Source organism: Suricata suricatta, chromosome 3 (genome assembly GCF_006229205.1).
Source record: "Suricata suricatta isolate VVHF042 chromosome 3, meerkat_22Aug2017_6uvM2_HiC, whole genome shotgun sequence".
NCBI lineage: Eukaryota > Metazoa > Chordata > Mammalia > Carnivora > Herpestidae > Suricata > Suricata suricatta.
In genome coordinates this window covers 78,155,802-78,177,624 of record NC_043702.1, presented here as the reverse complement: position 1 = coordinate 78,177,624, position 21,823 = coordinate 78,155,802, and the positions used below count along the sequence as shown (strand labels likewise).

At 44.0% G+C, this 21,823-nt stretch overlaps 1 protein-coding gene across 3 annotated transcripts in view; it reads left to right on the top strand.

Annotated features, from left to right (window-relative positions):
- LYPD6B (LY6/PLAUR domain containing 6B) overlaps window positions 1–21,823 on the top strand; it is a 171,252-nt gene that overhangs the window by 117,735 nt on the left and 31,694 nt on the right. Inside the window, exon 2 of one of the 3 annotated variants that reach the window (XM_029933008.1) lies at window positions 2,284–2,356. The exons of 1 other annotated variant lie outside the window; for it this stretch is intronic. The gene's annotated coding sequence lies outside the window, so the exon portion shown is untranslated. Of the gene's footprint in view, window positions 1–2,283; window positions 2,357–16,797; window positions 16,835–21,823 lie in introns of those variants that run through there. One more of the 3 variants, XM_029933009.1, reaches the window with a different exon arrangement.

Here is a 21,823-nt window from a genome sequence, read left to right as displayed (position 1 = left end):
AACCTTACCTTTCTTTCTTTTTTTTTTTAATGTTTTATTTATGTTTGATACAGAGAGAGAGACAGAGCATGAGAGGGGAAGGGGCAGAGAAAGAAGGAGACACAGAACTGGAAGCAGGCTCCAGGCTCTTAGCTAGCTGTCAGCACAGAGCCCGACGCGGGGCTCGAACCCATGAAAGTGAGATCTGACCTGAGCCGAAGTCGGAAGCTTAACCGACTGAGCCACCCAGGCGCCCCAAACCTTACCTTTCTTAGGCATGTATTGCCAGAACTTGCAAACCCGTCCAAAGGCAGTTTTTCTGTGGCTCTGCCCCTGATCAGAGATAGGGAAAACCTTGACTCTAGGTGGTTGCCAGGAACACAGGCCTCAGGCAGTGTAGCCCACTTCCCACCAGCTTTGCACTGGGAGAAATAATATTTCTGGGAAGTATCTCAAAGGATACGGGGGTTTATTAATTCTCCCAGAAATTCTCATTTTTATCCCTGGGTCAAGCCAGATGGTCAGATTGCTGTGTGTTTGGGCTTCTTTTTGGCCTTGTTAAATCACTTCAGTGAATTGTGCTTTGGCATCGTATCTCATGAGGGATATAGGAAGAGGCATTACAGGAGGCTCCCTACTATGTGTATGGATAGGCACGTCTAAGCCGTTCCCTCCCGACCCTTCAGTGTGGGTGTTAAAGGATACTTGAAGAATTTACCCCAGGAGGGAAAACTTAACACCTTGGGAGAATTTTCTTCTTCTTTTTTCTAATGTTAGTTTTTTATATTGAGAGGTTGGGAGGGCAGAGAATCCAAAGAGAGGGAGACAGAATCCCAAGTAGGCTCATCCTGTCAGTGCAGAGCCCAACATGGGGCTCAAACTCAAACTATGAGATTATGACCTGAGGTGAAACCAAGAGTCAGATGCTTAACCCACTGAGCCACCGAGGCACCCAGCTTGGGAGAAATTTCCTAATAACAACAACAAAAAAAGGCTAACAGTCTTGAAGGGTTTACATTGTATTTTATCTTAAAGTCCACATGATTATCTTGTAAGCTTTTCTTCATTGCATTGGCCACTAGGATGCTCAGAACCTAATTTATCAACCACATCAAGTAATAGTTTAATACCTTACAAAATACATTTCTATGGACTAACTTTCCTCATGCTCTAGCCTCTTTTGTGTGTTGTTGTCCTCGCATTTATATGTATAAGTTAATGCATTTTTTTCAACATTAGATCGTATCTTAGAGTTCTGAAGAGAAACCTGAGCAATAAGGTGTGCACGTGTGTGTGTGTGTGTGTGTGTGTGTGTGTGTAGCAACTGATCAATAGATAGATGGATTTTTAGGAATTGACTCCCATGATTATGGAGGTTGGCAAGTCCAAAGTTTGCAGGGCAGTCTAGCAGGCTGGAGACACAGGAAAGAGTTCATGTCATAATCTCAAGTCCAAAGACTACTAGAGGCAGAGTTCCCTCTTCCTAAAGGAACCTCAGTCTTTTCTCTTAAGGCCTCAACTGGTTAGATGAGGCTCACCCATACCATGAGGGATAATCTGCTTTATTTAAAGTCTACTGATGTAACTTAATCACATCTAAAAATTATCTCTACAACAATATCTACACTTGTGTTTGACCAAACAACTGGGTACCATACCCCAGTCAAGTTGATTAGACACATGAAATTAGCATCACAGATGAGGGATATAAATATATGATAGGATTTCCTTAGAATTGGGCATGATTGTTGCCTTTTACATTTGCTGATTTGAGTGCTTGTGGAAGGAGATTGCATTTCCCACCCACCCCCTCATTTGGGTTCAAGTCTCATGCTGTCATTATTTCATCAGCCAGTAGGGCTGTCTTCCAAAGCAGGGTTAGTTCCATGGCATAGAGTCTCCATTGTGTGCAGACGTGTTGAGTGTGTGAATGCTCTGACCTGCCAACACACTCTGATACATGTAAGTGTTATACAAAGTTCTGCCAGCTCCTTGGTAAACAGCCATTTTTGTGGAGGGACGTGATGAGGTATATGATTTCACCAATTATTACCATTCCCAATGAGGCCCCACGTGTGTGCTAATAAAACGTTAGCTCACTCTGTAACTTCAACAGTCCCACCTGACTTGATTCCAGGGATTTCATGCATTTGATATTGTTCAATTGATTATGTTGCTGCTGTTGTAGTCTGAAAGGTCTTCAAACATCCGGAGACCTGCTTTTTGTTAGAAAACCTTCCAGATGTGGAGGAATGTAACTCCTTGCCAGCAGTAGTTCTTACCTTATCTTTTTATCTTTGGTAGGCTGGTTACTTTGTTTGGGCACAGACCTCCTCACCGTTGGAGAGAGGAGCCTGACAGCCGTGTTCTCTCTGAGGTAAGAATGGAAATGATTGCAGACAATCATTGGCTTTTCATTTGGGAGCTCAGGGTTAGATGATCAGGGAGCCACATGGGCTCTGGAACATCTTGGGACTCTATCTTTTGCCTGTCTTCTGGGTGATTTGCCACGTTCTCTAGCCCATCCTACCCATGTGATACTCACTGTGGGCCTGGGATTTGGAAGGCAGATTTTGGCTTAAGTCCTATTTCTGGTGAACCCGAGGAGGGAGTCCCCATGTGCAGGGAATGGTTAGTGGATGGTGGATTTCTCTGTTTCCCACGTAATACCCTAATTTGGTCAATTACAGGAGCATCTTCTACAGTTACTGTCCCAGCAGTGGGGGCCAAGAATATGTGGGGGATCAGGAGTGATGCTCAGAAATGTCTGTATCAAGTGAAATACATTGCTAACTCTACTTAGTTAACTACAGGCATAATTACTGAGCATTTGTAATTATAGAAAATTTAAATGTTAAGGATTAGAAAATATTTCCGGATGCAAAAGAGGATGAAGGTGTTACCCCAACAAAGAAGAGGCAAGAGTGTATATTTGGGCATGTTTAACATGTTTAACGACTGCTTTTGATTGATTTCATTCATTTTGCCCTTGTGGTTTTCAGTATGGTGTTTAATCCACAGGTTGAGAGGTTTAGTTGGTAGGCCTCTCCTTTCTCAGTGAAAAAAAACACTGAATCTGAGGTCGGGTTTTCTGATGTCAGGCTTCCAAGGCCACAGAATGTCTTTTTGAGGCTTCAGGAACCTGAACCTGGTCTACTGAGGAGTCTTCTTGGTGTGGGCCCTTAGCTCCCAGCCCAGAAACCTTCTGCCTTGTAAACAGACTTCCCACCTGGCATCTGTTGGGTGACAGAGGCAGCTTCCAAAGGAGGTTGTCTGAGACTGAGAGTGGATGGGGCCAGAAATCTTCCTGTTTCTTGTCTAAAGAGCAGATGGAATTAGTAACACCTATGTTTGTTAATGATAATTACATGTTTCAAGTACAAAGCAGAATTCTGGAGAATATGTGCTAAGATGGTTTGTTCCTTGCCTTTTTTAAAAGGATGACATTGTACTATCCTAATTAGGCCCAAGAAAACAAGCAGGAATCTGTATGTTATCATTGTTTCCCCCAGGGCATTATTAGGTGTGCAAGCCATTACTTCGACGTAAGAGTCTACTAGTAATAAACCCGAAGATCAAGAGAAAGGATGGTCCAGCAGTGAGGTATATGGAGAGCTTTGGGCTATCTTCCAAAGCAAGGAAACCTAATGTCTTTTTAGTTACAGTGTTAAACGGTATTAGGAACATCATAATACTGATAATCATAATAATAATGATAACAATGGCAATAAAAAATAATAACTCTATTAGCATCTCTGTCATCATCATCATCATGACAGCTAACATTTGCTGGCTCCTACTTTCTGCCAGGCACTAGACTAAGCATTTTCTTTTCTTTTTCTATATGCACAGCATTCCTATGAAGAAGGCCCTATTGATACCCACCTTTTGCAGTTGAGGAAATGGAGGTTTAAATAAAGTAGGTGAGTTGCCTAAAGTTAGACAGCCAAGCCAGAAGTGGCAAATAAGGACTATAACTGACTGAACAGCACAGAGCAGGGTCCAAGCACGTTGAGGCTTTGACCTGCACGCAGATATTTCAGGGCTGGCCCTCTACCTGACTTTCACACTTGCCGCTGCTCACATGCCCTTTGCCTGCTGACCACCACCTATCATTGACAATGTGTCTCTTCTCAGTGAATTGGCGAAGACATTAAAAAAATATATAAGTAGTTCAGGAATGTCAGGGGCCCCTGGGTGGCTCAGTCGGTTGAGCATCCAACTTAGGCTCGGGTCATGATGTCATGGCTTGTGAGTTCAAGCCCCCTGTCGGGCTTTCTGCTTTCAGTGCAGAGCCCACCTCAAATCCTCTCTCTCTCTCCCTCTCTCTCTCTGCCCATCCCCTGCTTACTTTCTTTCTCTTCTCTTTCTCAAAAACTGAATAAACATTTTAAAAAATTAAAAAAAAAGAATGTTAAAGAATATTTGGTCTGTAGGGAACCGGAGAAAGAATGAATTCATCCAGTTTTAAAAGATTCCCATGTTACAGTCATGACCATGTTATGTGTTTTGCTGCTGGTTTTGCCTTTGTGTATAGTTTGTTCACACAGTTACTACATATTTAAGCTTTGAAATTTAAATCTAACAAGTATTTTCTTGTGCTGTTGTCTCAGAAGCCTGTTTTAATGGCTGCTGAGCATTCAAGAGTGGAGTTAGAGGCTCTTCAGTTTATGTCACAAGAGGTTGTATCCTTGGGTTCCTCCCTATGTGACAAGTACAGAGTTTCTGCTCACTTTATCGGATAGCTAGTGTCTGTCCACTGCAAGACAGGTTTGATTTGTGGGGTGTCTCTGCACCCTCACACTGTAAATGCCTTGTATGCTGAAACGGATCTCCATGGGGTTGGTGGAAGTCCTTTTGGACTGAGACCAGGAGACCCGGATTTGAAACCAGTTGTGAGTTCTCAGGTAAATTACTTCACTTTAGTATCTTCATATGCAGACCAGTTACATGCACTCAGCTCTGTGATTCCATGAAATCGGGAGTTTTCTGAACTCCCTTGATTTATAACATGATCAGTTCCAATCGGTGCAGCAATTTGGTCATGGCTTGGCTTCGTTACTCTGAATTGCTTCAAGCAGGAAATTTTGTGTTTCAAGATAACCAGCCCTGTAAGCTCTTGGCATGTGGAGTGCTTAGCTACTTTTATACCATCCTTGATATCTTCACCCCTGTGCTTTCCTCCTGCCTCAACTTGCTCATGCCTGGACACCCACAGAACCGTATGGTACAAAGTATGTGCTCAACAAATATGGGATGAGTAAACAAATACACAGACAGATAAATGCTACTGGTCTTCACCTGAGAAACTTGAGTGCCATGGGTCACCCAACTTACCAGATTAATAAGATTGCTTTCATTTAGAGGGGATGGCCTTGCTCATAACAGACAGGAACTTAAACTTCCCAAGTCTCTCCTAATGTATTTCAGAGTGATTCTCCTACAAAGTAGATTATCAGTTCTTCCCACATGTTACAGATGACAGAACACTGATCTATGGAACTTGGCTTTTTTTTTTTTTTTTTTTTTGCTTTTGTATTGTGGGATAGGATAGGTTTTTTTGCTTAGGTCACAGCAAAATCAAAGCCTGGAGTGTAATCATTCCCTTGCTGTGACCAGCAGAACAAATGAAGGTGTTCTGGGCTCCCTGTGTTCTTGGAGCCGCGTATCTGGACCATGGGGATTACGTGGTTGATTCTGGCCGCTCTCCCTCCTACTCATTCTCACTTGGTGATGCTGACCTTGAATTGGTTTGCTTGTGCTTTGAAGGCATCTACTCACTCCATCATGCAATATTTAAGACACGTGGTATAAATTTACTTCCAAAGAAGCCATATCTTGCCGTTTTGGGCCCTGAATTGTATAGTGGACTAAAGGGAACAAAATCCTGTGTTTTTATACCACTCACCTCGTCCCTGCAAAGGCCTAATTTGGCCCTTTCCTTGGCACAGAAAGCTTGCCTCTCTCTCTCCAGGTCTGCTCATGAATTGGTCTTAGCTTTTCCCAAGTTAATGTGCTGACTGTGGTGGCCCTGCTGGCCTTGGGTGGGTGGGCTGAGAGCGTGGAAGCCCCCTGTGCTGGTTGGTTACCCTGCTGACAGACACAGTGGCCTGGCTTCATGTGAATGTTGGCGTCTGAAATGCTATCGATAGTAAAGCCTCATTTGTTTGGGGCTCTGTATCAGTTATCTATTGCATAATAAGAAACCACCAGAAAGTTAATGGCTGAGAACAACAGCCGTTTATTTGCTCACGATACTGTGGGTCAGCAGTTTGGGCTAGCTTCTGACTAGCGTTGCCTGCGATCCCTATGCCATCCTACCCAGCTGGTGCTTCTGAGGCAGTTGAAAATACACTTCACTTCTTAATGTAATCGCTGCGAAGAATTCATGGCCATGTAAAAGGTATCATAGGTTCTTAGCTTTGATAGGAAAGCAATCTGAAGTTTTTTATTTTGCCTTAAACTAACCTGGAGCAGGGACGGTATTGTCAGCCCATCTGAGAGAAGTCTGGAAAACGGAGGTCTGCTGTGTAGCATACTCAAGAGTATAATAATGATAATGATACATCTAATGATATTAGATAGCATTAGATATCTAACGATAGAGATAGTGACATCAAATGTTACTTTGTTCTTAACTATATGTCAAAAGGACTGCTTTAAGTCCTTGACATAGCATAATGCATTTGATCATTCTATAGTCTTATGAGTCGGTACTATTTTGTTATCCCCATTTTATAGGTGAGAAAACCAAGACACAGAGTGGTTAAGTAACTTCCCTTAATGTCATAAAGCTACCAAGTGGCAGAAGTGGCTCCAGAGTCTGCATTAACCCCAAGTGTTTCTCAAGTTAATGGAAATGAAATCTTCTTGACTCTTAGCAGAGTTCTCTCTTGCACATGTAGTTTTTCCAGAAGCAGGGACATTAGCTATTTGGAGAGAGGCATAACCTTTCTGGGTATATACATGTGGCCCAAAATGGATCTGGTCACATTGTAGGAGTCCCTAATTGGAGATAGTAAAGACACTTGTCCTGTGGAGTGGAGAGTAACTCTTCTGAGTGTGTGTGAGTGTAGGTATCTGATGACGGTGGTGATCATGGTCATGGGATTACTCTGCTCATTTTCTGGGGAGATGTTTGAAGGATGAGAATATTTAATAATGTCCTCCATAGCCTTCCAGATAGCCTCTTCCCCTTGGCTTCAGGTAATCAGAGAGCCTAAGCTCAAAATAAAAGAATGTATTTATCTTCTTGTTTGAAGATGACCCCAGGGAAAGAGTGGGTTGACAGTCACTTTTTTATAGTATTTGTGGAACTACATTCAGTCTAATCTCTAGGTAGTCTCAGGTGGTTTGTGTAAGGAAAGTGACAAATTTCACTGACCTTTTTAAGATTACCCTTGTCACCGTGGGGGAAGTGGCCCATGGCCCCTTCCTTAGTTTGACAGGCTTGGAACACATTTAGGGACCAGGACTTTGCAGTTAGCACTAGAATGGGGAGACACTCCCAGGCTAAGACTTGAGGCCAGTTATTCCAGGCACCTAGCATCTTCTCACTGTTGCCTCTTGGCTCCATAACTCGCCACCTCCTTCTGATGTCCTTGTCCTCCTGCTTTGACTCAGGTTAGCATCACTGACTGTTCCCCTTGCTAGGACCATGTTCACCACAACTTCTGCATGTGTGAGAACTTGCATGGTCACCCTAATACGGACTGCATCTGGAATCTGAGCTGGATGATAGGCGGTCTGAACGTGCACAGCCCCACCAGGGAGGGCAAAGGTGGGGTAGGGATGGTTGGGAGGATGCTGCTGGCTGCCCCCCTCCCCCCACCTCTCACCTTCCCACAGCAGGAACTTCCCTGAAGGCCACATCTCTTGACTGTCAAGCAAGAAATCTTAGTGATGCTCTAACTATATTGGTGGAAATTAGTACATTTGTGATCTTTTCTTTCAGCTAATCTTTTTTTAATTTTTTAAAATGTTTGTTAATAGGAGAGGGAGAGAGAGAGAACACACAAGTGAGCATGAGCAGGGAAGGGCAGAGAGAGAGGTGGAGAAAGAATCTGAAGCAAGTTCCAGGCTCTGAGCTGTCAGTCCAGAGCCTGACACGGGGCTCGAAGTCACGAACCATGAAATCATGACCTGAGCCAAGTCAGAGGCTTAACCAACTGAGCCACGCAGGCGCCCCTCCTTCAGCTAGTCTTGAAGAGAGTTTATAATCATGTCCTGCATCAAATACTTTTTCCTTTTTGGATACTTGCTTCCTTTTTTCTGATCTGAACCAGCTGGGACAGTTTATCCCACCACATGGGAATGAAAACCTGACAGGCAGGTCTCCACCGCAGACATGCTGCCAACAGTGCCTTGCTGTCTGTGGTTGCCACTGAATAGTCCAGCCCGCCTTTATGACAGAGTGAGAGAACAGAACACCAGCAGGAAGCTGCTTTTGTTTCCAAGGCCTTTGGGGCTGTTCTTTCCTGGCTATAAACTTAATTGCTTCCTGGGATGGATCTGTCCAGCAGACCAGTACCTCTTTAGCTCCTACCTGTTTGGCCAACCAGGACTACCAAAGCCTGCACCTTTGTTTTCCTATAGGCTTGGTTGATGCATATTAGTTTTCCTTTGGCTCTGGCTAACACCACCTGTTTGGGGAGGCTGGTGATGCCCAGGAGAGGAGTGTGAGCACAGAGGACAGAGCGGTGGGCGAGGGCAGGTGGGCCTTCTGCATCAGCAGTGGATAGGATGATGTCGTGTGCTTAGAGAACGGGTCCGCCAGGGGGTCCTTGAGTGCACACCAAAAGTCCTCCTGTTTCCTGAAGGGGAGGCTGAGTCACCTTATGCCCACAGAGGACATTTCAGACATGGTATTTACCTGAATCCACTCACCCTGGGATTGCTGGTTTCATTGTTCCTCTTTCTCATTGGTTTTATGACCAATGTTGTAGGAAGACAATAGCTGAAAGTTTGTATAGGCGTCTCCCTTTTTCTCCCCTTAGCAGTGAAGATGGTTGCTTAATAGTAAACACAGAAAGGAAGTTTAAAAAAATAGAGAGCGAGAGGTGGAAAGGACTTCGCTCTAGGCTGGCTCTTGGTGAGGGAGTCTGAGCTGGAGAAGGCATTGTATTTATTTATTTATTTATTTATTTATTTTTAATAGTTTATTATCAAATTGGTTTCCATATAACACGCAGTGCTTCTCCCCACACGTGCCCCCCACCATGACCGTTCCCCCCCTTCCTCTCTCTCCCCCCCCCTTCAGTCTATGGTTCGTTTTCAGTATTCAAAAGTCTCCCATGATCTGTGTCCCTCACTCTCCCCAGCTCTCTTTCCCCCTTCCTCTCCCCATGGTCCCCTGCCAGGTCTCTCCTGTTAGACCTATGAGTGCAAACATATGGTATCTATCTGGAGAAGGCATTTAAAATGGTTAGAATGTGTTTACCCATCCGTACATGCATCCCTCAGCTTCTAACCCATAGCACCAGGCACTTAACCAACTTTCCTATCATCCTCAGTGGCTCCTTCTTGGAAGGTTGTTAATAGCAGTCCAGCTAAAGCAGAGCATTTCAAATTTAACCTTAGGCAGCTCTTGCAATTGCATCTTCAAGAAGTCTTTCCGGAAGCAAGATGAAAACTCCCTCTGTGTCTAAACGTGGCAAGCCCATGCATGGTTCTCCTGTTTTCACCATGAGCACTTTCCACATTTATCCTGTGAACATCAAGTCCTGTCTACTTATTAGCCATGTCCCCTCTCCCCCGACTTTCTCCAAATGTGGGTGCCTGCTAGGGAAAGGCAGAGTAAGGTGGTTACTCCTATGTGGCGGATCTGCATTAACCTCCCAGTGTGGCACCGCCAGGTGGTTGATGAATAGATGTGTTTGCAGAATATTATTACCTGCAACATGTACTCAGTCCCAGGGGCTAGCTTCTCTTTTGCTGTTAAATTTCAGGGATACTTTGGATGCATGGCTAAGCATTTTTACTTAATTTTACTTCGTAGACTCAGCAATATATCCAATCAGATTATTACCAGAATCATACATAGTACAAACCTACTCAGCTCTTATCCAAAGGAACTCTAAGAGTGCCTGGGTGGCTCAGTCAGTTAAGCATCCGGCTTTGGCTCAGGTCATGATCTCATGGTTTGTGGGCTCGAGCCCCGTGTCAGGCTCTGGGCTGACAGCTAGCTCAGAGCCTGGAGCTTGTTTCAGATTCTGTGTCTCCCTCTCTCTCTGACCCTCCCCTGCTCGTGCTGTCTCTGTCTCTCAAAAATAAATTTAAAAAAAATTCAAAGGAACTCTAATATGAGGGGAATAATAGAGTTACTTGCCGTCTATTAAATCAGTTTATTTTTTGCCTGAAGACTCAGTAGCATTTGATTTGTAACTAACCAGTATTTAACACACTGTAACTGAAATATACTTGACATATAACATTATATAATTTAAAGGTATAAAACATGTTGATTTGATACATTGATTTATTATAATATGGTCACCACTGTAGTGATAGTTAGCATCACGTCACATAATTAACATTTCTTTTTAGTGGTTGGAATAATTAAGATTTAGTCTTTTAGTAAGTTTGATTATAATACACCACTGTATTCACTGTACTGTGCATCATCTCCCCAGGACGTGTTTGTCTGCTAGTTGCAGGTAAATTAGAGTAAAGCAACATGGAAAATAGTGGGGCCATGCAGATTCATTAGAAAAGGAGAATCCCTAGTGTATTCATGGATTTACTCCTGAGATGGGTTATACTCAGAAAGATTTTCAAGTCTTTAAAATGACCTGCCATGTCAGAGGCTTTCGTGTGTTGGTGTGTGTTTGTTAGGAGAAGGCACTGTGTTAATTTTATATAAAGGACTCTTAACATAAGCAGTGACCAAGAGCAGAGAGCCAGGTGCTGTTCCTATAGGACTTTGCCCCACTAAGATTCCAGATGTCCTCTCTGCCACCTCTCCCCCAGCAGCTTGAAAGTTCTGCAGATAGTTTTCCTTGAACTGTGAGCCGAAATGCAGACTTTAAATACAGAGTTTTAAAATGTGAGGGAGGAAAGTGACATTGATTTATTTGTCCTGTTTTTGGCCAGCCTGAGGAACCTGTCTTGTCAGGTAATGAACAACTGCTTTTCTCCTAACTAGTGACTTCAAGAGGACGATTACTCATCCCATCATTACCATTCTCCTGAGTCATCCAGGCTGGCTCATATTGGTTCCAAATGAATAAGAGTCTTCAGGCAGTGGACTCGAGGGCCAAGGTACCTGTTTAGTAATATCAGTTACATAAACGTACTTCGGACATGGAGTCATGTCTCATTCTGGAAAGATACTTCTAGGTGCAGGTTTCAGCCATGTGTCTATTTGAGACCTTGTATCATCCGGTATGGTCAAAATTGGCCATTCTCATGGTCAGTGTAGAATGATTATGTGAGTTCCCAGACCTCTAGCCTGCCTGGGTGGGGATCTCAAGGGCAAGGATACAGCTGTGGAAAGGAATGGTGATGTGGAGCACCTCTGCCTGCTCAGTGGTCCTGTAGGTTGATCATGGAGTGTTCAGTGGTGATCTCCATGAAGCCACTTTAAGGCCCTGTCCTTGTGATGGTGGGGAGAGCACCTCAACACTCAAGAAGACCTGTGCCATCATAGAGGGGTCCCACTGCAAGGCAGCTGGAGTCCTCTCCATTTTACACGTCCTACTTGTCGCCTCCCATGGTGCTGTTTGTGGTGGTGTTCTTGGGTCCAGTTGTATATGATGTGGAGGACAAACATGAGACTGAATTGTCCCTGATCAAATTTGGCTATATTGGTAACTGTGGAGATCAATATTGACTGTTCTAGGTCTTTCCAAAGTTCAGTTTATTTCTGAGTCCTTTCTTTTTTTAATGTTTTTATTTACTTTTGAGGGAGTGTGAAGGAGGGAGGGACAGAGAGAGAGTGGGACAGAGGATCTGAAGCTGGCTCTGTGCTAACAGCAGCGAGCCTGATGAAGGGCTCAAATTTATGAACAGTGATGACCTGAGCCAAAGTTGGACACCCAACTGACTGAGCTGAGCCACTACTCGTGTGCCTCTATTTCTGAGGTTATAATATTTATATTCTTTACAGATATAAGAAACTTAGTTTTGAGTCTTAACTTTTAAGGCTTAGTTGAGCCATCACATGTTTATAGGACAGCTTGACATCTAGTAAAGAAGAACATATCCAAGGCAAAATGCTGAATGCAAGTATGTGGGTTAGGTGAAAATCCTACCTCTTTTACAAATTCATAACTAATCCTTCCCAGGTTTAAATAAAATCAACAATTGCTTTAAAAACAGCTTTTCCGTCACCTATCTCTGTCTTTCAGACACTTGAAATACATCATTAAACAATATCAGAATTAACCCAAAGTCCTTTAGACTGAGCTTCTTGGGGCAGGAACCTTGCCTTCCTCATCTTGAATTCCTAGGACCAACAGAAATAATAACAACCTCCACCCCCCTCCCCCCACCAGCCCAGCCCTGCCCCAGCCCTGTTTAATAAGCAGGTGTAAGTGAAGTAATCACTAATCATGAAAATAAAGCAAATTGTGATCCTAATGCCCTGGCGTTTGACAACATGTCCTGTAGTGGGAACTGGGTATAGGTGGGCGCGGCTGCCCTGGGATTGTTGGACGGGGCCAGCGTGGAAAGGCAATAATGCACGCCCCACGGCGGGTGGACTTTTACCATTACCTCTGATTCCTGTGTTGAAACAGGACAGCTCAACCCAGACAAATGCTAAGGAAACAAACCCAACTCTTTTATTACTCTCTCCTATTCGATGCCCTTCTCCTTGAGGCTTTCTGACAGTCATCTTAATGATTTATTTTCTTTTTCACAACCAAAAAACAAATAAAATATTTTATAACCTTTTGGGTAGACTTGATGCTTTCTCTTCATTTCATCATTTTCTGGGTCTATTAAATTCCCCATACCTTTCAGTTTTTATAACTCAAGGAAAGGAATCCTGTTTTTCTCATTTCTTATGTGAAGCCTTCCCCACCCCCAACACCCATGTGATTTTTCAGTGGGGGAAGGGAGAGTAGATTCTAATTCCTCAAGCCTGTTGTGTGTGTGGCAGGGGTAGGAGGAGACCGGGGAGGGGAGAGGGGGGACTCAAGAAAGGCCATGTGAATTGCAGGGAAAGGTTTTCAATTAAGAAAACACTATTTTTTTCAAAGCTATTCTCCACTATTTAGAGGTATAAGGATTGCAGAGCCATTGGTGGTACAGTAGTGGTTGTACTGGTTTAAGAAGAAAATTCTCTAGGACTGAAATCTGCTCTGTGGTTTCTCTCCCATGTCTACAATAAAAACCAGTGATCTGTGTGAGAGCCCACAGCACTGTGACTACCCCTCTCCATCCTGAATTGCAGGTCTGCACCCCAGCTCCCTGCTTTATAGCCGCAAGCTCAGATTTTCTAGTCTTTCCCCTTTTTCTCATCTCTGCCTCATTTTCCATATAGCTTCTTACATTAAGGTGTTCACAGCAGGATATTTAGACCAGTCATCGTGCGTCACAAGAGCTACTCGACCACGTGTAGATTCATAAGAGGCAAAGCTCTTCTCAGGGAGCTGTGTCAAGTCTGAGTTGATGCAGCACGTGATGGTGTTGAGTGTGCAACCGAGTGGTCTGAGATCTGTCTCCTGCCCCTCGGGTCCCTCCCCCATCAGCTCCCTCCTCCATCAGCTCCAGTAAAGACCAGAGAATTGAAAGGGACAGCAGAGTCCTTACCTTCAGGATTCCTTCAAGGATTTGATGATTAGTTTTAGGAAGAATGGAAAAACATTCAAAGAAAAAAATAAAGCCTCCATTGTTAAGTGGCTGGTGCCTAGATTCTGGACCCTCATGTGCCTAGGCCCCTCTGCCTGCCACCATAACTTCCTGATTGCCGGGCCTGTGACTTGCACTTGGTCATGTTAACTATTGATTTTTTTGCCCTTACCTTAATTATTTGACTCACAGACTTACAAACTATGTCTGATTTTTGGCTTTGGAGGGGCATTTAGTCGAATCAGGTGACTGGAGGCAATTGACAGGACTCCACATCCAAGTATGACCACTATCCAGTAGATTCTAGAGAAGGCAGTAGTATTACAACCCTAAAGGATGTCACCTGCAGTCCTATAGGATTCATATCTGACAAACTTTAAAATTAGGGTAGCACCTGTCCTTGAAACCAGCAGTAACTCTACTAAAGAGACCTGCCCCTATGCACACACCCCCCTCCCCATGTCTCAAGACATCCAACACTCTTCACTTTGAAATGACTCCTCAGTTGAATTGTTTGGGAGGATTTGACGTGGATCAGTTGAGCTGTGTTTGCATTTTTCTGGAGCATGAAAAATAGTGTTTTGGTTATTACACGTGGAGAGATGAGGCAGCAGATGTACAGCCTGGTTTTTAGACTGCAGGTGGAATTGGCAGCATCGGTAGTTAGAGAAACGGCCCCCAAGCATGTGAGCGGTAGATGTGCGTTCCATGCTGTGGGGAGAGCATAAATCTGGGACACCACAATGTGGTCTTCTTCCCATGCATCTCTGACCACTCCCATTTGGTGGGAAAGAGCTTTTGTTTTTCTTCTGTAGGGCCTCCCCTTCCATCAAATATGTAGCCAACTGGCTGAGGTCGCAACTTGCAAAGCTGGCTGGGGTCCTGTTGTTGGCGTCTGGCAGGAAAGTGATGTTTGTTGTAATTGGGCACCTTAGCTGTTCTTCCATCTGGCCATTTCCTCCTATCTCTTACTCTTCTTCACCTTGTTTTTTTGGGAGTCAGCCTTGCTTTTTATATCAGAAATGGATGTAAATGATCAACAGCAGTGAAACAGCTCATGCCTTGCTTTTTGGCTTAGAGGGGGGACATTTGGGGAGTCAGTAGCAGGAAGCTTTGCTATGGGGTGCACAAGGGGTTGGGATAGATGGCTAATGCTCTGAACAAATGTCTTGCTTGTTGGGCACTTTATCGTGCCTTCCCTGTAATGAGAGACTTCAGCAGGTGGCACACTGAGCCTGTGTACAGGACTGATCGTGGTTCAGCTAAGTCTGCTGCCCCACCAGCAAGAAAGCTCAAAGAGTGACAACTTCTTATACTACCTGGCTCTGTCTCCTTCCTCCAAGAATTTCTTTGCCGTAATCAAAAGTGGGGAAAAAAAAACCCTCATGGGAACTAGCATTTATTGAGTGCTTACTATAGGCCAGGCATTGTGAAACATACTTTATAGTTAATTCACTTCATTTTCACTGTTCATCATTCCTTCTCACTCCTCCTCACTCCAGCCCTGAAATTTAAATTATACTGTCATGATTTACAGGTGAGGAAATGGAGCCTCTAAGGACTTAAGCATTGGCTCACGTTAATGGTTTCTACCAGTGGTGATGAGAACCTACTCTCAGGATCTGAAGAAGAGTTGACGGAGTCCAGTTAAATCCAGTACACACCACACCTCGAGAATGACTTGTGTTCCACTTGGGGCTGGAGACTTAAATTCTCCGGCTGAGAAGCAATTAGGCTTCCAGCACAGCCTTTTAATACAGAATGCAGCATCTAGGCAGTGGTTCCTTGTTCTTCCCTTTATTGCCATGTAGCATGTCAGAGCTTTATTGGAATTGTAAAATAGTAGAAAGACAGCATCTTGTCACTGCTGTGATCTAGGGATCAGGGCAAAATGAACTCACGGTTTCTGCTCACTTTTCCCTCTCCTGCCCTTCCCAGATGAGACTACACAGTATCCCTGTGTGTCCTGTCCTTTAGCCCATGACAAATAACGTAATTGATGAAGTTACGCAGAAGCTATGCCCTGTTCACAGAGCAGTATGTGAGAGTCAGACTCTGCCTCTCCTGCAATTTCAGACACTAGCAGCTTTTGAAATTCTGTTTTCCTTTAAACTTGAGAAATGCCCTTAACGCTTTCCTCCTGATACTAATACATCGTAGACCTGATCTTCTAAGCCAAACGATTGTTTTACGAGGTCCTGGAAGCCTGCTGGTGGTGGGCATTCTTCTTTCTCAACAAAAGGTGTCTCCCTGCACTTCCTCCAGCCAGTAGGTCTGGTCAATAAATCCATCAAAGGCCGGGCCAGTCTGGACAAAGCACGCTTCACACCTTCCCCAATGGGATGAAAGGCAGCGCTTTAGAGCTCAGTGGGATGGAAATTACTTTTCTTATCCAGCTCTAGAATAAAAGTGTACATCTATCCGTTTTCATTCTTGTCTGGCTATACAGTGGTCAGGAGGTTACTTACTGTTCCTTCATTAGCCAGTTGGTAAATACCCAAGGTTGGAGGTCAGGAAAGAGAGTTCCAGCTGCGCCCGGTGAATTCAGAATCACCGACTGGTGGCAGGCAAGAGAGAAGTGCATGCTCGGTGGCCCCACTTCCCTTTCCCACAGTTAAGCTTAAGTGCCATAGTTCAGGAATAAGTGAATGGGAGGGGTGTGCCTCCAGTTACCAGGCCGGGGAGCAGAGAGCCTTACTTTATCCTGGCACAAGCACAGCTCTTCTGCAGGGATTAGGAAGCTCTGCAATTATGCAGATGACTTGCAAAGGCAACAGGAGATATTTCACCAAGTCCAACAGCTGAATGACTCTCGGGGAGCTGACGGTGCCGATAACTACATTGTAAGATCTGCAGCTTTCATGTTGAACTGCTCATGAAGCAGAGAGCTGTGTCACATATTTTAAGATCTTCTATTTCTGACAGGGGTGATTTAGAACACACACACATACACACACAATAGACCTTCTTGCCAGATCAGCACATAGGCCACAGACATGATTTTCTTCCCCAGATTTCCAACCGGATGTTTCTGTTTGCAGTGTTGGGGAGTCCTGGAAAGGTGAGTTGGATTTGTTACTTTTTTTTTAATGGGCATTCTGAATATGGAAATGGTGATCAATCCACAGAGAGCTGTTCATTCATACCTCACAGCCCTGTTTGCCACTAATGTCCTTGGAAGCAAAGTCACCATCCCCTGGGGATCCTCCCTGAAATGGTCCCACGAGGGGAGGCTCATTTAGCGCCTCTGGTTTGTACATCATCTGGGTACACTCGGGGTTTCCTCAATTTACAGTTAGTAGCAGTTACTTTAGGGGTCCTTCTAGTTAGGTTAGATAATTCCCCAAACTCGTAAGAAATAGTTGAACCTAAGTTAAAACAGGGACAGCTGTATCTTCGGGAGACCTTTCCTACAAAATTCTATCACCTTTATTTATTTTTCCTGACAAGAAGAAAAGGAGAGGACACACCAGAATTGTAGTCTGTCCCTTTGTACCTGGCAAGAAGGTCTGGTCTGCCTAACTTTTCTCTGGGAAGATTTAATCAGTGTTTGCTGTCAAGGAAGAGAAATGTTCTAGCTTTGGTGAAGACACTTTGTCTGTCTTGATAAACACTGTTAAGGTGACGTTAGGCCCTGTGTGAGAAAGTGAGGGGAATACTTTTTTATGATTAGAATACAGAGAGACAGATTTACTAGGGGCTCTGCTGGGCCTTCTCCCTCTAAACTTCCTGATCCAGCGGCCAGTGCAGTCGCGGGAACGACGTTATGTGCTGCTGTACAAGGGAAGCCAGGGGGTTTAATGATTCTCTGCTCCTGGATCATAATTCTTGGGCAACAGTGAACATTCCAAACTGGCAGCTTCTTTTTCTTAAGGTGGCTTTTTTGGGTGGTGCTGGTGGGTCGGTGGTTTTTCTGTTGTAGGATGGGGGTGGGGGGTTGACCTTGTCGGTCTTCAAAAGGGACGAAAGTGAAGGAAAAGGAGAAGTAAGCAAATACTGAAAAATGGATGAGTTGGAGAAAAGTATTGAGCAGACCCTTTTCTTAAGCAGCTTAATTTTCACTCGTTGGTGGGAGGCTTCCCTCTGAAGCCAGCTCCTGGCATTTCCGCTCCTGCTGCTTGGGCCCAGGCTGGCCACGTGTGCCCCATGTGTCCCCAGGGCTGCCCTTGGCTGCCTGGGCTGGCCCACTTAGGACACCAGGGAACAGCTCTGCCGCAGGCACATTAACGGGCCTGGAGGGAAGCCCGGCTGTCAAAGGCCATGAAATGATTTTGTTTTCTGAGTTCTCAGTGGCCCCGATTCTTCTCCCTCACCCCCAACTTTACTGAGGTAAAATCAACAAACGTAATTGTCTATAAAATTGACAAAATTGTGCGAAGGTGTACAATGTGATAATCCAATGTATGTATGCATTGTGAAATAATTACCACAACCCGGTCAGTTAACACCTCCATCTTGACCTCAGGAGTTGTACCCCCCAACATTTTTAAGCAAAAACGCTTAAAATTTACTCTTAGCAAATTTTAAGTATGCAATACAGCATTATTAAGTGTGGTCACCATACTTCACCTCACAGTGCCAAAACTTATCTTAGAATTGGAAGTAGGTGCCCAGTTTCCTCTATGCCCCAGCCCCTGGCAATCACCATTCAACTCTCTTCTTCTACGATTTTGACCTTTTTAGATTCTACATATAAGTGATGGCATACAGGATTTGTCTCTCTGTTTCTGGTTTATTTCACTTAGCATAATATACCTCTGCATTCATTCATGTTGTCACAAATAGCAGGGGTTCCTTTTTATGGGTAAATAATATTCTGTATGTGTATACCAAGGAAATGATTACATACTTTTTTTTCCAATTCATTCGTCCATTGAGGGGCACTTTGGTGTTTCCGTATCTTGGCTGCGGTGAATAATGATGCAGTAAACATGGGCGCACAGATATCTCTTTGAGATAATGATTTCATTTTTATTGGATATATTCCTAGAAGTAAGATTGCTGGATCATATGGGAATTCCATTTAATTTTTTGAGGAGCCTCCATACTGTTTTCCATAGCAGCTGAGCCAATGAACCTTCCCACCACCAGCAGACAAGGTTCTCTTTTCTCCACATCCTCACCAACACTTGTGTCTTGTCATTTTGATGACGACCATTCTGACAGGTGTGAGGTGATATCTCATTACGGTTTGATTTGTTTGTCCCCGATGATCCAATTTCTTAATTGTATTTTTGGTGTTTTGCTATCGAGTTGTATGAGTTCTAGATTTTAGATAGTAATCCCTTAGCAGACATAGGTTTGTAAATGTTTTCTCCCATGCTGCAGGTTGGGAGGTTGCCTTTTCATTTTGTTGAAGTTTCTCTGCTATACAAAAATGCCCCTCAGGTGGCCTGCCTGGCCCTGTGACCTTGAATAAAGCCCTGAAGGGCCTGTCTCTGCTTCTTCCTTGTTTGGGATGAGATTAGACTAGATCAGTGGCTCTTCAGATGTTCCAATCTATGGAATCTGTTATGCACATGAAATGCTGTAGTCTATCCTAATAAAAGCAGTTTTACAAAATCTGACCTATTCTCATTTAAGGGTGGGCGAGGGACCCAGAGTTGCCCCTACCCCACTCACATCCCTGTAATCTGCTGGAACTCCAGCAGGCCTGTGGGGCCACCTCCATTTCAGCTTGATAACAGGCTGATGGAATGTAGAAAGTCCCATTAAAGCAAGGCCTAAAAATGGGGGGATTTTACTTTTGTCAATCCTGAAGACCGTGTATTTTACAAATTTTAAGTCACCCAACGTAAAATGGCTTAATCCATCACAAACTTGAAAGCACCCATCATTCTTCTCTTTTATATGCCCTGTTGCTTGTAACCAGAGTGTTTTTAGCTTTGCCGTTGTTCAGTGATGTGCAAATGAACTTGGGTGATGAATTCTGTAAAGCAGACCCACCTCAACATTTCACAGCTATGCCGGCCCTTTGCTACCCCCGCCTGCGTTCCAGAAACCTCGACTCTTTGCCCCCCTACCTCCCACCGCTGTAACCCTGTACTGTATACAAACAGTGTATCAACTTTCTTAACCTCTGTATTGATCTTGTCAGTCTCCTCCAAAAAATAGCTGCGTTATTTGAAAGACCAAAACTCAGCTTTCTGAGACTTTCATGATTATTCAATTTCCCCTCAAGCCCTATTCCCCACTTCTTCTAATACACATTCTATTTCCGGAAGCCATTCTCTCCCTAGTCTCTGCCTCCAAGCCTGTGGTCATGTTCTTTGCCCATCTCTCTCTTTCTTCCTTTCCCCATAAAGACCTTTTATCCTTTTTGTTGCCTTCTGATACCCTCTAGAGCTCCCCTTTCCGGTCCTTGCATGCTCCCTCTTCTCCCTCCCATGGTGCTCAGCAAGGGGGCAGCATGGTGCGGCCGCAAAATTACACAACAGGGAGACCACGCTGGGACCACAATCCTGGCATTCTCCCACTTATTTGCAAGATGTCCTTGGCCAACCCCCTTGACCTCTTCGGGTCTCAGTTTCCTCATCTGTAAAATGGGGTTAATATCTCCCTTGCTTACCTCGCCATGCAGTTGTAACAGTCAAAAGAAGAATTATATGAATCTACTTTATCTAATTAAGCACTTTTCAGTTTTGTTCTTAAATAATAGGGCATTATTATCCCTTACTGTCTTCTCCTATAGGAGGAGTTTGATTAATAGTTTGGTTGATTATTAATCAAACTCGACCCTGTACTCTCTACAGGCATTTCATGTGTGATATCTAGTCTCACCAGTTGTTTAGGTCAAGTATTTTTCTTAACTTTAAATTTTAACTCCATTGCAACTTTACAGTACTTATCACAGTTTGGGTAGTTTGAGTAGATTTGTTTAATGGAAAATATTGAAGGTCAAAATTCTAAAGAACCAACCATTTTTGGTGTGCTGACAGTAGAGGTCACCTAATTATCAGAAGGATACTTGAAATTCTGGCATCCTCCCAAAGCAAGACTGAAATTCTAAGGATTTAAAATGGATATGGAAGATCTTAGAAGCAGGATAAATAAGTTATCCAGGTGAGATAGATAGTCTCTTGAAGATTCCGTAGGTAGAACTCTGCTCTGGAAACAGTCATAAGGAGGCTGGCAGGCAGTCCTTGGTCAGCATAGTCTTTTAAAAACTCTGCATGCTCACAACGAATAGGGAGAAAGTTCCAGTGAGTGAGGATGCCACCTGGACTATGAGAACTGCACCGGGATTCCCTGAGGGGGCTGTGTCTCCAAAATAGCAGAAGAGTGAGAGCTGTTAGTGTCTCAGTAAGTGGAGGGTGAATACTTCTTCCCGGAAGTGAAAGTTATTTCATTTTGAATCATCAGGGAAGGTACCACTTTTTTTTTTAAGTAACTGGAATAACTTCAGAAAGATAAGGTGAACATGCTGGCATAAGCTCTCAGGGGGCAGGGGCATGCGGCATATCTTTGCTGCACTGGAGATTTCATTTGAAGTGGGTAAGCTGGTGATCAGTAAAACTTGATTTCCCTGTCTCCAAGGTTGACTTTCCTAGTGTTCCTGATGCTTTTGGAAGAACCGAACTTGTTGGCAGGTGAAATTTCTTTTTTTCTTTTTTTGAATGTTTATTCATTTTTGAGAGAAAGAGGGAGCTCAAGTGGGGGAGGGGCAGAGACAGCCGGAGACACAGAATCAGAAGCAGGTTCCAGGCTCTGTCAGCACACAGCTCAATGTGGGGCTCAAACCCATGACTTATGAGAGCATGACCTGAGCTGAAGTTGGGTGCTTAACTGACTGAGCAACTCGGGCACCCCTGGCAGGTGAAATTTCTGAGCCAAGAATGGGAACAAAGAAGCTATAAAGTGTTGGAAATCCTCAAAGTACCAGGCTACCCAATTCCTAGTTTAGGATATGGAAACAGAGCATCAATATGATAGGCTGCAAACCTAAGTGCACCCTTTTGTTGTTTATTCTGCGGGTGTCTGTGGAGAGTCTTATCCAGGCTGCTGCTTTATTTATTTTTTTTTTAAGAGAAAATGTTTTTCCTGAGGCATT